This window comes from Amblyomma mixtum, chromosome 8 (genome assembly GCF_055824585.1).
Source record: "Amblyomma mixtum isolate Tamu chromosome 8, ASM5582458v1, whole genome shotgun sequence".
In the NCBI taxonomy this organism is placed as follows: Eukaryota; Metazoa; Arthropoda; class Arachnida; order Ixodida; family Ixodidae; genus Amblyomma; species Amblyomma mixtum.
In genome coordinates, this window is record NC_143019.1 from 115,145,932 (window position 1) to 115,158,891 (window position 12,960).

Here is a 12,960-nt window from a genome sequence, read left to right on the forward strand (position 1 = left end):
AGGCACCTCTGAATCGACGACCGATCTCAAGAAAAATTTGGCAGAACACAGCGGCAATGTATTCGTTTGCTTTCTTGAGTAAAAAAACAACCTCACCGCCGTTACGATCACTTGAAATCTCCAGAAACTGGATCAACAAAGCGTACAAATACCTGTAACGAATATATTTTTCCTCATTGAAAGACAAAATACGATCAGCTCTCACTACTGACTAATGAGCATGAATAGGAGTAGCCTTGTACATCGCTGTCATTGCATTCGCCTTTTTTCGAGTTCTTGTTGATTTGTGTCTGCACCAGTTGTTTCCTTTTTTTTGGCGAAAAAATGGGCCTTCTTCCCGTAGCGTCCTGTCTATAGCATAAACGCTGCGCACGTGCTGTACCACGAGCAATGTTTGCCGACCAAGCACACGACGCACTGTGCGACAGTAATTCGGTGCAGTATTAGCAGAACCTCTCCAGAACTTCGTAAGTCACCTTTCCAGCATCGCAAAAACACTTTTACCATGGCGTTGCGGCTCGCGAGGGTCGGGAGTTGGGTGCAGCACTGAGGCCTGGCAAAGCTGCGTTTCACCGTTCCGTCGCGACTGCAGCGTGGTGACGGTTCATTTGACGGCTTGACAGAGTTGCGCCTAATTCCTTTATCGCCGCAACAACACAAGGCAGAAGCGTGCACAAGAGGCGCGACATTTTTCGGACAATATATTTCTCCAGCGCTGCACCCGATTTCTGCCGCCCCCCCTCCCTCTTAAAAAAAATGACCTCAATGGTAAAGACCCCTTCCGCTGTAAAGAGAGGCTGACTTCGTGAGTTTTGCAAAAGAGTAAACCTGTAGTTGAGACGGGCAGCCGCTACAGTAAACAGGCCCATTATTAAGATTATGTTCCTAACGTGCTTTTTTTTATCTTCGCTAGTATCTGTAGACATAAATTAATAAATATTGTTTGTTTTAAGCGCTTCCCACATTTTGCAACAGACCAGCTATCAGGCCTACAATTCAACTTCACTGTGTGACGAAAATTCCTTTACCATGCTGGCATGGCCCCACCTTGAGTATTTAGTCGTTAGGTGCGTATTAACTCTATGTTAGGTGCAATGCTGGCTTTTCTAGTCCGAGCAGATGTGCGCGCGCTTCATGCGGACGCCTACCGCGCAGTCTGATAGTCGATCCTCGACTCAAGGACGCTGAACCAGGCGTTGCCTTCTCAAGGGAGGGAGAAGCGTCTAGAACCACGTTGGTAGAAATGCCAGCACTTCTAATTATGAGTCCTGCCACACAGAATGAATTTCGCACCACAGAGTTACCGGCTCTCCCAAGGAAACAGAAACCGAAACTCCGTCCACGAGCAGCGGCAAAAAATAAAACAAAAGTCACACCGAAGCCAATCCAGTCCAATCCGAAAGTCGTCAGCAGCGGCGCCATGTTCCTTTTGTTGCCGGCCGGCCGGGTGGCGTTTCGGGCGTAGTTTTTTTTTGTTGCTGTTGCGCCTTGTGTGGTGTTTTCGTGCTGTGGTTTTCGAATGTGCTACAAAACTGGTGCGTGACCTGCGCGCTTCGAAAGACCTTCTGAAGCACCTGAAGTTCTTCTCAAGATATTGGACGTCGTATTGCGCCCTGCACCACGCCGTGACAATGCCGGCATCAACGTGGAAGAACGAACGACCTTGTGTGATTGCTTACGAATGTGAGTACAGTGCTTGAAATTATCTGCCAAAATGTTGTACTGGGGTGCGTGAAGTGCTGTAAATGCTGCTGGGTGTTGTCTGACAACTTCTTCGGAGTGCAGTAGAAGTTTGAGTTCGATGCAACGGCTTCCGCATGTGCGCTGTTTGCACGTGACCGCGAACCTGTCACACAGCCACGGAAACCGTCGCTTCGCGCCTATAACTTCCTCTCCGCAGCGACGAAGTTGTGACATGGAGTACAGTTGCATGTTTTTACTCTCATGATATCGTTGTGCTCATTATTGCGATGATTGGGACCAACGAGCGGAAAGCACTGTGTTGGAACGACGTATGCTTCTCAGTGGCAGTAGTTCCCGGCGTTTAGTTTTTTCGTGCTTGTATGTGTGCGTGTGTACATGGTATAATTCCAAGCTGAACAAAACATGGTCTGCCGAGTCCACGTTACAAATGCTCACAGTACTCAGGCCGTTCAGTGCCTAGAAGTGGAATGACGATGTAGCTACAACCGACTAGAGTTGCGCACGTCAAATGCAAGAGGAATGTTGCGGATGAGTTTCGCCGCGAAAATAACTTTTGCTAATCTCTTTCCGGCGTTATTCGCTCATAGAGAGTGTTTGTGGGCACTGGCTTTGGTTTTTTTTTTTTTGGCATTTCAAGCATACTTCGTACTGGTGCAAAAATGAATTGCACACTTACGGCTGTACCATCGCAAATTGCGCATGATGTTTTCGACTATGCTTTGAAATAATTTTATTTCGAAGGAATTTATGGTGACGCATGCGGTTTCTCCAGAGTTTATCAAAGAGAGAAGTACTGAGACTTGGATTTGGCCGAGATGTTCCCACTTGCACTGTAGTGTCATGCCGTAAAAAGCTTATTATTTTATATTGTGTTTTGTTATGTCTGTGGTATTGGTGCTGATTCATTTGCCTGGCTGTAATCTCACTGCTTTTCTGCAGCAACTGGAATATAGCTTTATTGATCTCGCTACCAGAGTGCTAGAGATATCGTGTTTTTAATTTATGTAACTGAATGGAGTCATTTATATGGATGCAATGGATTATACTGGCTAGCAGTTTAAAATAGTTATGTGACATTGTTAACGCACTTAATATCTTTCTACAACTATTTCAGCAGTGTCAATCCAGCATTAGTGGAGCAGGGAAGTGAAAAGTTTTCTAAATGCAGCAGGATCAGAATCCATCCCTTTGCTTAACGAGGGGGTCGTCGGCATTACCATCTTGTCAGATGTTTAGTGAGTGCAATTACTGTGTTTGAGTGGCCATTCCCAGAGACTCAGATGTAGACGCTTTGTGCTGCCTGTGAACTACTGAGGTTGAGTGACAGCTGTTCTCAGTTTTTACTGCACCTAATTTACTTACTGCAATTAATCAGTCACTTGTAAAACACAGAAGACAGGTGAATTAGTTCTCTAAAAAAAGTGATTGTGATTGTCACTGCATTATAGTGGCAATAAATATGTATTAGATGAATACTGTTACAGGCTAATGTAATAGTTATTCATTCTTATGAAATGTTCTAGTCTGGCAGCAGTATCAGTCACAGCTGGGTGGTGTTTATAGTTCTTTTCGAAGTGTACATGCCATTTATTTTGAAATCATATACTTTCTGTATTGTGCTGTTAGTACTCTTCAAAGCTAGATCACTAGAGTACTACTGCTTGTAGATTCTGATATGATTGATGCTTTTGTTTGCATTAGTGTGAAAGCAGTTGTGTGCTAGGTCTCACTGACTGATTTTTTTTCTTTGGCCTATACGCAGACATCTGGGTACTTCAGACTGGCAAGCATGGGTGGTGCCTACCTGACACCTCCTCGTCTCTGCACAGACAACAATGATGCACCTAATAATCTACCGGCCATGTCACATCATTGGCTTACTGCAAGTGGTCAGCACAGTTTATGAATGGAAATGCTGGTATCTATGCAATTGAATTATTGTACTGTGGGATATGCACAATGAAGATCACATCCAAAAAATAGATGGAAGTGCCGATATGAACCAACAGTGCCTCCTTTTGACCAATTTTTATTTTCAGAATAATGCACTCAATTAAAAGATATGAATTCTAAACTAAATATGTCTATACCAGCATAGTTAGGAAGTCAGATCTTGTATCAAGCATTTGAATATTTTAAATGTGTGCTTTGAGTTGGTTGTTAATATCCCAGCACATTTATCCTCCTTACTATTTACTACAAAGGAATGAAATAGATTGGTTTTCGAAATATTTGTTTTGTTTCTCCTCTAAACCGAATATAGCTTTTCTTATCATTTTTCTTTTTGTTCAGTTCACTTGATTACTGCAGCATATCATAGCTTTCTTTAGCAGTGAATTTTGCAGCCTGCTTATGATGGTCTCTTAGATTGTAGGGCAAGCTGACCATTGTGAATCCAGGCAACACTTAAACTCAGCTCAGGAAAGCATATGCATAGGTATAGTATTAGCTGCTTGTGGACACCAGCAGTTGAGTGAAGAAAGGGGCTGTAACAGATGACATTCACAGCTTATGTTGTCACCTAACAAGGATTATTGAGCAGCCAACTGTCAAGCATCCTATTCTGGCCGCCCTGTATTCCCTATGGTTGGATCAATTTGTACATGTGAAGCAATGTAGGAAAACACAAGTTACATATATGTAATGAAAGAAACCAGTTCTTTTGTTGGCACAGTCAGAGATTCGATGTACAGCTTTTTTGTGGTTAATAGTGAGTAGTCCAAACCAGTCTGAATTAAAATGCCAACAAAGGCGCGTCCTTGTAGCAAACGGTAATATGCAGGATGGCTATCTGGTTCATTATTGCTCAGTATCAGACATAAAGTACTCCTTGAAATTTGCACCCTCATGGGACGATTTTTAGTCATGTAGAGTAGAAATGAATAATGTACTTTGTTTTGTCATTCTTGTACTTTGCGTCTTGCTTGAATTAAGAATTTATTCCTGCTCAAAGGAGTACAGACACCTAACTTTTGGGTGCATGTTTTCTGCTTTGTAATGATTCGTAAGGCATGGATTATTATGTGGTATTCTAGTATGCCCGCTAAATAATTTACAGTTCAATTTCTTTCTCATGCTGTTTCGGTTTCAACAGCCGAACGATCACTGTGACATCAAAGTGTGCTTACAGGTCTAGGAGACATGAAGAAACTGATATAATCACTGCTTTGTCCTTTTAATTTGCTACAATGCTAAAGCCAAGCAGCCTCAACAGCCGGAATGACAACAAATGAAGAAGCAGCAATTTGCTGTTTTTTCATGCCTCATGTGACCTATAAGGGCACGTTAACGTTACATTCGTTGTTCAAATTTTGAAACCGTAACAGCATGAGAGCAAAATTCAATTATAAATTATTTATAGTTTGCAGCTGAATACCACCCGGTGATCCATGCGTAGTAGTGTCTTCTACATTACTGTGGAGAAGAAAGCATGCCACCAAAATGAGGTGCGTGTACTGTTTTAACAAGAGGCAGTTTAATTCTGGAAAGTAGATCTTACGTGTCCTCTTCAAAACAATTGTGACTCCTTCATCATGTTCACTCTGCTGTGCACGCAATCCTTGGGGCAGCTGTAAATGATATCCTTTCAGAATACTACATAAAGGTATACAGTGCTTTCTAACTTTTAATTCTCACAGAATGAACATGCAGCTAGCCTTTTGCTGTGGCTCCGACTAGCATTGTGTACCTTATGTAGGGCATAAGTGAATAAAATTAAGGCAGGCATATACTCAGAGCTGTTGAAGGCAGAAGGCTAGGCAGTATTTGTTTGAGTCGCTACTCCACTGTTTTTTCGTGAAAACATACTCTTTGAGGTGTGATCTTCGTTGCACATGTGGCGCAGAAAATTAATCTAAAATTACTTGATTGTCTCAAAATAAAATGTGCTCGTACTGTTCGTGTGCCATGTCTCCTATCAGTTTCATCATAACTAAGGCTCACCAGGAGCTGCAAACGTTCAATTCCATAAGCTGCTGTAAAAGTTGCTAAGTGAAATAAAGTTAGTTGATTGTATGTCGTGTGCTGTTGCTCTGTATGGTTTTTTGCATGCTTACAGCAATCAGTGGTTACATCATATATGTTACATTGTACATGCTGGGCTTCTATAGGAATGTGGTGGCCAATTAGTTATTGGAACTCATTACTCAGATCTTATACAGTGTCAAAAGCATCACATTGCAATGAAATAAATGCATTCCAATGGATTTACGTAAAATTCATATAACTAGTTTCAAAAGAAAGTTGTTACAGTATTTCTTTTAAAGGATGTTAGCCGTGTTCCTATAACAATGCGGTGGCCAATTAGTTATTGAAACACTGTACCCAAATTCTATACAAATTCAAAAGCAGCACATTACAATGAAATGAGTACACTCAAAAGAATTTCTAAACAATTTCTCAAGGAGTTTCTAAAGCAAGTCATTACAGAATTTCTTTTAAAGGACATTAGCCGCATTTCTATAGCACTGCGGTGGCCAATTAGTTATTGAAACACTGTAGCCAAATTCTATACAGATTCAAAAGCAGCACATTACAATGAAATGAGTGCGCTCAAAAGGGTTTCTAAAGAGACTCCCCTCAAGGAGTTTCTAAAGCAACTCATTACAGTTTTTCTTTTAAAGGACGTTAGCCGTGTTCCTATAACAATGCGGTGGCCAATTAGTTATTGAAACTCTGGACAAAAATTCCATACAGATCTAAAAGAAACTCATTACATTTTAATGAGTAAATTTGAAAGACTTTCTAAAGAATCACAAAAGCAATTTTTGTAAGGGTAATGCACCTTAATTCATCTTAATTTACTAGTGGGTATATATAATTTGTCACTTTTGATTAGATTTCGGTTAACTCCAAAGCCCCCATCGTTTCACTTCAGTATTCATTTCGGATGTCCAAATTTCGGGCCGCGCATTGGCTCCGCACGTCCTTGTGTGCACGTGGTAAGCCACGGGTGGGGGGGGGTCACATGGTACGACACTTTCGGCGATCCAAATTTCACGATACTCGCACCACGACCACCTATTTTTGTCGCTTTTGGGCTCTAATTAATTAACTAATGATCCGACTAGCACGAAATTTTTCGCCCGGCATCCTCACATCACCCTACTTTGATTATAACCTCTTAGACAATATGTCTTTATAGTTCCTCGCAACTGCTGCCGACACATTTTGCGGACACAAACCCGCCGACATAGCCTAGTAATGCTTTCGCATTACAATATTTTGTAGATAATTGCTGCTAGTGCAGTCTACGGAGCGCGTGACAGAGTTGCGGTGAAGAAAGGTTCCCTACCAAGGACACAGAGAGGAAATCTCTAAAATACAAATTACCCAGCTCTTTTGATGTTAAAAAAAAACATTGCTTTTACTTCAGGGCACTCCGCAGAGGTTATATAGAATTTATTGTCCATATGCTCCCTACAGTGCGAGGTGCCACAAACTTCATAATTTAGGCGGATGATACTTGTTGTTCCTGCATTTGGTTCTACATTCACTGGTTCGCAACGGCAGTGACAGAAGTTTTTGGATCCATGTATAGTTGCGAGCTTTGCTTCCTGGGCTCGTGAAGTAAGTAAGAAAGAGCAGAAAGTTGTGACAGTAGAACATTTAAACCACTGAACACTGGCTTTTGTGAGCATCAAATGACTACATGTAAATGTCCAAAGCACATATTTTGGTTAGTGCTTGTGTAAGTTCTCAGAATTACAGTTAAGAACCTAAAGTGATAACGAAAAAGAATTACAGAGTGGCAATTTTTTACTGAAGGAAAACAAAGCGGATACTTGAAATCGCGCCAACAGTTCAGGGGAGTTTTGAACAATATAGACAGTATGTGAGTTCCACGAGATATTCCCAAAATATTCTCGAGAAGCTCATAACTTCCCATGCTATCTATATGTGACAGCCGCGTGTGCTAAGTTAAAGGGAACATATATTTTCAGATTTCGAGCTCGAGCTGCTCGCCTATACTTTTGTTCTGCGATGAAAGGTGGAAGCTTTCGCGCTTGGTAATCCTGATAAGTTATTTCTCCAGCAGTGGGTTTAGCAGACGTTTCAAATAGAATGTTCTGTGCATAAAGCTTCAAACAAGAGAACAAAAATGAAAGACCTGGACATATTTATAAGGGGAAACAATCAAATGACATGAAACGAAAGCCAAAATCAAAAATAAAAATCTTTCTAAGGCCTGCAGTTATGTTGCCTTTACGTAAAAGAATTAAAACATTTGCGAAACCGCCGGTCGGAAAGGGCCCCGACATTGCCCTTACTATTAGAGAAGCAAGTGAAAACGGACTTTCTACATAAGCAGCTAAACTCGTTGGTTTCTTGTACTTGATGAAGGCACCTGAGTGAAACTAGAGTGAAACTCAACTTTCAGTAGCGCATTTTGCGAGCTAAGGCTTGTAGTTGAGCTGGCTGCTCTAAACGTAAACAACCCATCAGCCGATGCATTTGGACCGGCAGCTCACGCTGAACTTATTGGCAAGTATGTAGAAGAGAGTGTGAATCTTAGCCGAGTTGACGAAGTCAACAACAGCCTTTTCTGCAAGCTCCTGAGCATAATGTACGAAGTCTTCTACTTCTATTGGAAGCTATCGAAACTTGAAATAGGAATGAATAACAGCAGCAACAGTTGCACCCTATGCACTAGGCTTGGGCGGCAAGAGACGAGCGAACTTGCGAGTAAATCCATCTGTTATTGCCTACAAAAGCGGTCTACAGTTGAAGTGGTCTCCTTCAGGTCTTTCGTTAAGCTTTGATTTTACTGTTGGCAGCAGCTGGCAGCACAGTTGGCAGCAGTTCCCCATATAAAGCAGCCAGCTTCAGCTTAGAGTCGACACAATGCTCATCCTACCGGTTGCACGACGTCGATGCACTCGAGAAGGGAGACAAATTCAATTTCCTGGAACACCGGCAGTTTCAGTGCAGCGCATAGGTCTCATAGTTCGCATTTCGAGCGAAGAAGGTCCTGCATGCTATAAAATAAAGAGCTCCAGCGCGTTACAAGTGGTATGTGAACAGAATGTCGTAAAATAGTCGCAATTGTTTCCGATGACATGGGTTTCCGAACGCAGCTTAAAGACCTCAGCTATTTGACGTGGTAGATGTATGAACGCGCTCAAAACACGCCGTAGACACTGATGCCTTAGCACCCGAAGCTGGTACAATACATCTGCTATAACTAAAATATAAAAAAATAGTATGTCAGCAAGAGCATTTGTTCACATCCTAAGAGGTTTCAGAAACCTACTGTCAGCACGGTCCCCAGCGGGTCATCGCACCAACAGCAGTCGTCGCAGATTCTTCGTTTGGGCTGGCTCCCTGTTCCATAGTCTGCGCAGGCGACAATTTTCGGGAGCTACCTTTTCACCGGGCCGACAGGGTGGTTGTTTTTGTGTGTTTGCGCCGAGAAGAGAGGAAACCGCACGACAAAACGCGGATTTGTCCTGTGGTTTCCTCTCTTCGTCCTTCGTCGTTTAGCGCGGTAGCAATATGCACTCCATTGTCACAGCCCAACTAGACAGCCTTCACCTGTTACATGTGCAGTTCACAAGGGTACAAATTTGGGCGAGTGGGTAACTGTGATTCATGGTATGTGAGGTAGTGCAAAACGTGACAAAGGACAGAGAAAGACATACACAGCACAGGCGCTAACTTCCGGCTGACAGAAACCTAGGTGACCAAGACGAACGTTAACCGTGAGGCTAGCAGGCGTATGCGCCTGGAAGAAATAATGAAAAACAGGTGAACGAGGAGCAAAGTACGAACGACTCAGCGATTATTGAAGAAGGCCAGCTCACTTTCGACAGGGATATAGACGGCTTGCTGACATATATATCATCCAAGGCAGCGATACGCGCTGTTTCAATAATTTTGATTGTTAACTGATCCCGGTCTCTGGCCACGATTGAGCACTTATTCAAAAATGGCACACAAACCACACTCCTTACAGTGTAAAGCCTGATTGCTGCCAGTAAAAGTTTTCAAGTTGTTTTTATGTTTACGAAGCCTATCACTTAAGCAACAACCAGAATGACCAACATACCGCTTGCCAGAGGAGAGTGGGATGTCATAAACAATGCCTTCAATACATTTTACGAACTTTTTTTATGATTAATGGTGCACTGGAGCTTTTGGAGACGTTTATCAGCGGGCAAAGTTTTTTTTTTGGGGAAGCGCGCTTAGTATTTCAGGGGATGAAAAAAACATGCGAACATTCGTTTTCGTCCCAATTTTCTTGAGATTATGGGACAGGCAATGAATGTAGGGAATGACGGCATTCCACCGTCCTTCTCTACGGCGCTACTGTGAGACGCGTGCGCACCTACGCGCCGCAGCTCGGCTTCAGGCACGACTTTATGGCATCGGTGTTTTTTGTGCTTGGCGCCAAGTAGCAGACGACACTGTCTATTTTTCGTGCTTTTTTCTTTATTTTTCATTTTCGTCATCCTATTCTGCGTTTACGCACCTTCGCACCACCCTGATTCTCACGTCACGGTTGCGCCGCGCTCTGAGCGGGTTGGCGAATATCGAGAATCGGGCCCCTGGTCAAATAGGCTCTGTGATTCTCGCTCGTCTTGAGCGGCTGCAGCTCGGGAGTGAAGTTCTTGGTGAGAGGCAGCATACTGCGTATAGAGGTATTGCTTCACGCTTCGTAATTCTGCTAGTGCAGGCCTTTCAGCTTGTTCTGTCTGACTCAGCACATCAATGTAATGCCACGGCGGTGTACCCATGCCATCAAGATTTGCTGGTGGCACAGCACCGTCACTGCGTTGCCTCTCAGCTTGACTACTGGAATCTAGTAGCGCCTCCCCCGTTCCATGTGACCTTCCTGGACACGTCTTTGAAAAGCCCTGCGCTAGTCTGAAGCTTCAAAGGGCTCTGCGGACAGTTGTTTAGGCTTGTTGTTTTACGGATTGTTGTTCTGCTTCGCCCACGTTGGTGATTATCTCCCCGCAGAAGTGATTGTCATGCCCATAGTGCTTCGCTCACATGACGAAGTATGAGTATTTTTTGCTTGGTGCTTTTATGTGATGATGTGGGATCGAACCCCGCACCTAATGCAACATTTGCAGAGTTTTAAGACCTATTAAAACAATTGCTTGCAGCTCATCAGTTAAAAACCAAAGTAGTGGCTCTCAGAGCAAACTAGGGGTGTATAGAAATATATCTTGTTTTTAGTACACGGTTTGCTGATTTAAAAAAAAAACCGAACGTATCGACAGCCTGGAATGTAGAATTAATTCCTTGCCGATAAAAATCGTAGGCTTTGAAGATCGCAGTAGGCGTTGCAACCTAATTGTTTTTGGCGAATATGAGGAGCCAGATGAAACTGAATCTCACCTGAGTAAGAAATCTCATCGTGAGCACCGAATACGCGGTTTTCCGCAGTCTTGAAAGATTGTCTACACAGAAGGCTTCTTGTACTTCTCTCGGTAGAATTCTCCGTATCGAAAAAAGCGGCGTCAGAAGGCCCATGGCACTTTTTTCCAAGATTAAAAAGAAAAACAAATGAACCTTAAAAACGCACGTATACCTAATGGAAAAGAAGTATTAGTTAGTGTAGACTACTCAAAGCCACCCTCAGGAAGGAAAACTTCTCTGGGATAGAGCAAAACTTGATAAAGGTAATAGAAAGAAGGTGACCTTATTCATTGAAAACTAGTGCATTAATGGCCAACTTCACTAAAACATCTTGTTGGGCGACTTCGTTGTTCATCTTGATGTAGAAGGGCTTATAGCGCAAAGACACGGACAAGAAAGACGAAACGCACACACAAGCGCTAACTGTCAACTAGCTTTATTAGTCGAAAGCCACACCTTTTACAGGTACGGCTACAAAAGGTGTCTCTTTATTGGTCGAAAGCCACAGCTTTTAAAAGGTGTGGCTTTCGTCCAATAAAGCCACACCGTTCATCGGGTTCTATTCTCTCCCTCTGAGTTCCTATTCGATTACTGAGGCCATATGGCAACCTGCAGACATGAAAAAATATACCTTTTCGGGGTCTTTAACTTAAGTTAAAGACGCCGAAAATTACAGAATAACACTGGGTAATTACCCAGTATTATTCTGTAATTTTCTCGTCTCACTGCACACATTACGCGTATGCTGAATACTTATTTATTATTATGTTACGCCAAAATTTCAGACAGCTGGTGGGACTAGCTACACGTAATAATGGTTCTCCCACTACTCTTCCTGGCTTGGGTTTCGTAAGCCGCTTTCTCGAGAAATTTTTATTTCAATTCTTGAAGAGCTGTATGAACATCAGACAGTAATTTTTATCCCTCTTGTTGCTGACAAATGCCCCGCGTCGCTCAAAACCATGCTTGTAAAGCATTTCTCACGAGCAGTGAACGAGAGGGCCGAGAGAGGATGAGGGATTAGATTATTTAGATCTCTGCCTTTACAGCGTTCATAAACCTGCCACCACTCAGCTGTGGCCGAGTTTAAAGCGCTTGTGGGGATACTTTACTACACTGTCCATTATTACTTATTCGCTCTCGCCCGACCATATGGTAGCCGTCTCTGTCAGCTCAGTTGGTAGAGCGATTGCTCCGGTGAAGCGGTGGTACCGGGTTCGAACCCCGGACCAACGAATTTTCCTTTAACTGGGGAGTTTCCGTGGAAGCTGCATTGTTTTCCTTTGTAGCCGTATGGCTGAGCTTAGTCTGATTTGGTTTAGGGGGTTTAACGTCCTAAAGCGACTCAGGCTATGGGGACACCGCAGTGGAGGGCTGTGGATAATTTTGACTACCTAGGACTCTGTAACACGCACTTACACCGCACAGTACGCGGGCCTCTTGAATTTCGCCTCCATCAAAGTGAGAGCGCCGCGGCCATAATAGAACCTGCGACTTTCGGGTCAGCATCCGAGTGCTGCAACCACTGAGCCACAGCTGTGGCTGTGCTTGGGAGGATGCAATTGAGTAATGTGATCCATTATTACAAATTTACTCCTGCATGGGGGATTCCTCCAAACATCTGACCAACACTTTTCCTACTTCGAGTTATTGATCAATGCGCTCTCATCTTACAATAGGCTGTCCCGGCCAGCTCAGTTGGTAGAGCGACTGGTTCGATGAAGCGATGGTCCCGGTTTCAAACCACGCAGAAGTATGAATTTTCTTTTAGCTACGCTGTTTCCATGGAAGCTGAGCTTTCCTTTACTTCATTGGGGTGGACGCTCATGAGTATGTTGCTCATTTATTATTGAGACGTCAGAAAATTTGTAAATCATTTCGCTGTAGCCA

General features: G+C 43.2%; 1 long non-coding RNA gene across 1 annotated transcript; it reads left to right on the forward strand.

Moving 5' to 3' along the window:
* The first annotated feature begins 483 nt into the window (after window positions 1-483).
* On the forward strand, window positions 484-5,718 carry LOC149334034 (uncharacterized). Its single transcript, XR_016284712.1, has 2 exons — window positions 484-1,683; window positions 3,467-5,718. It is a non-coding gene; the product is annotated as an uncharacterized LOC149334034 (long non-coding RNA).
* The last annotated feature ends 7,242 nt before the right edge of the window (window positions 5,719-12,960 follow it).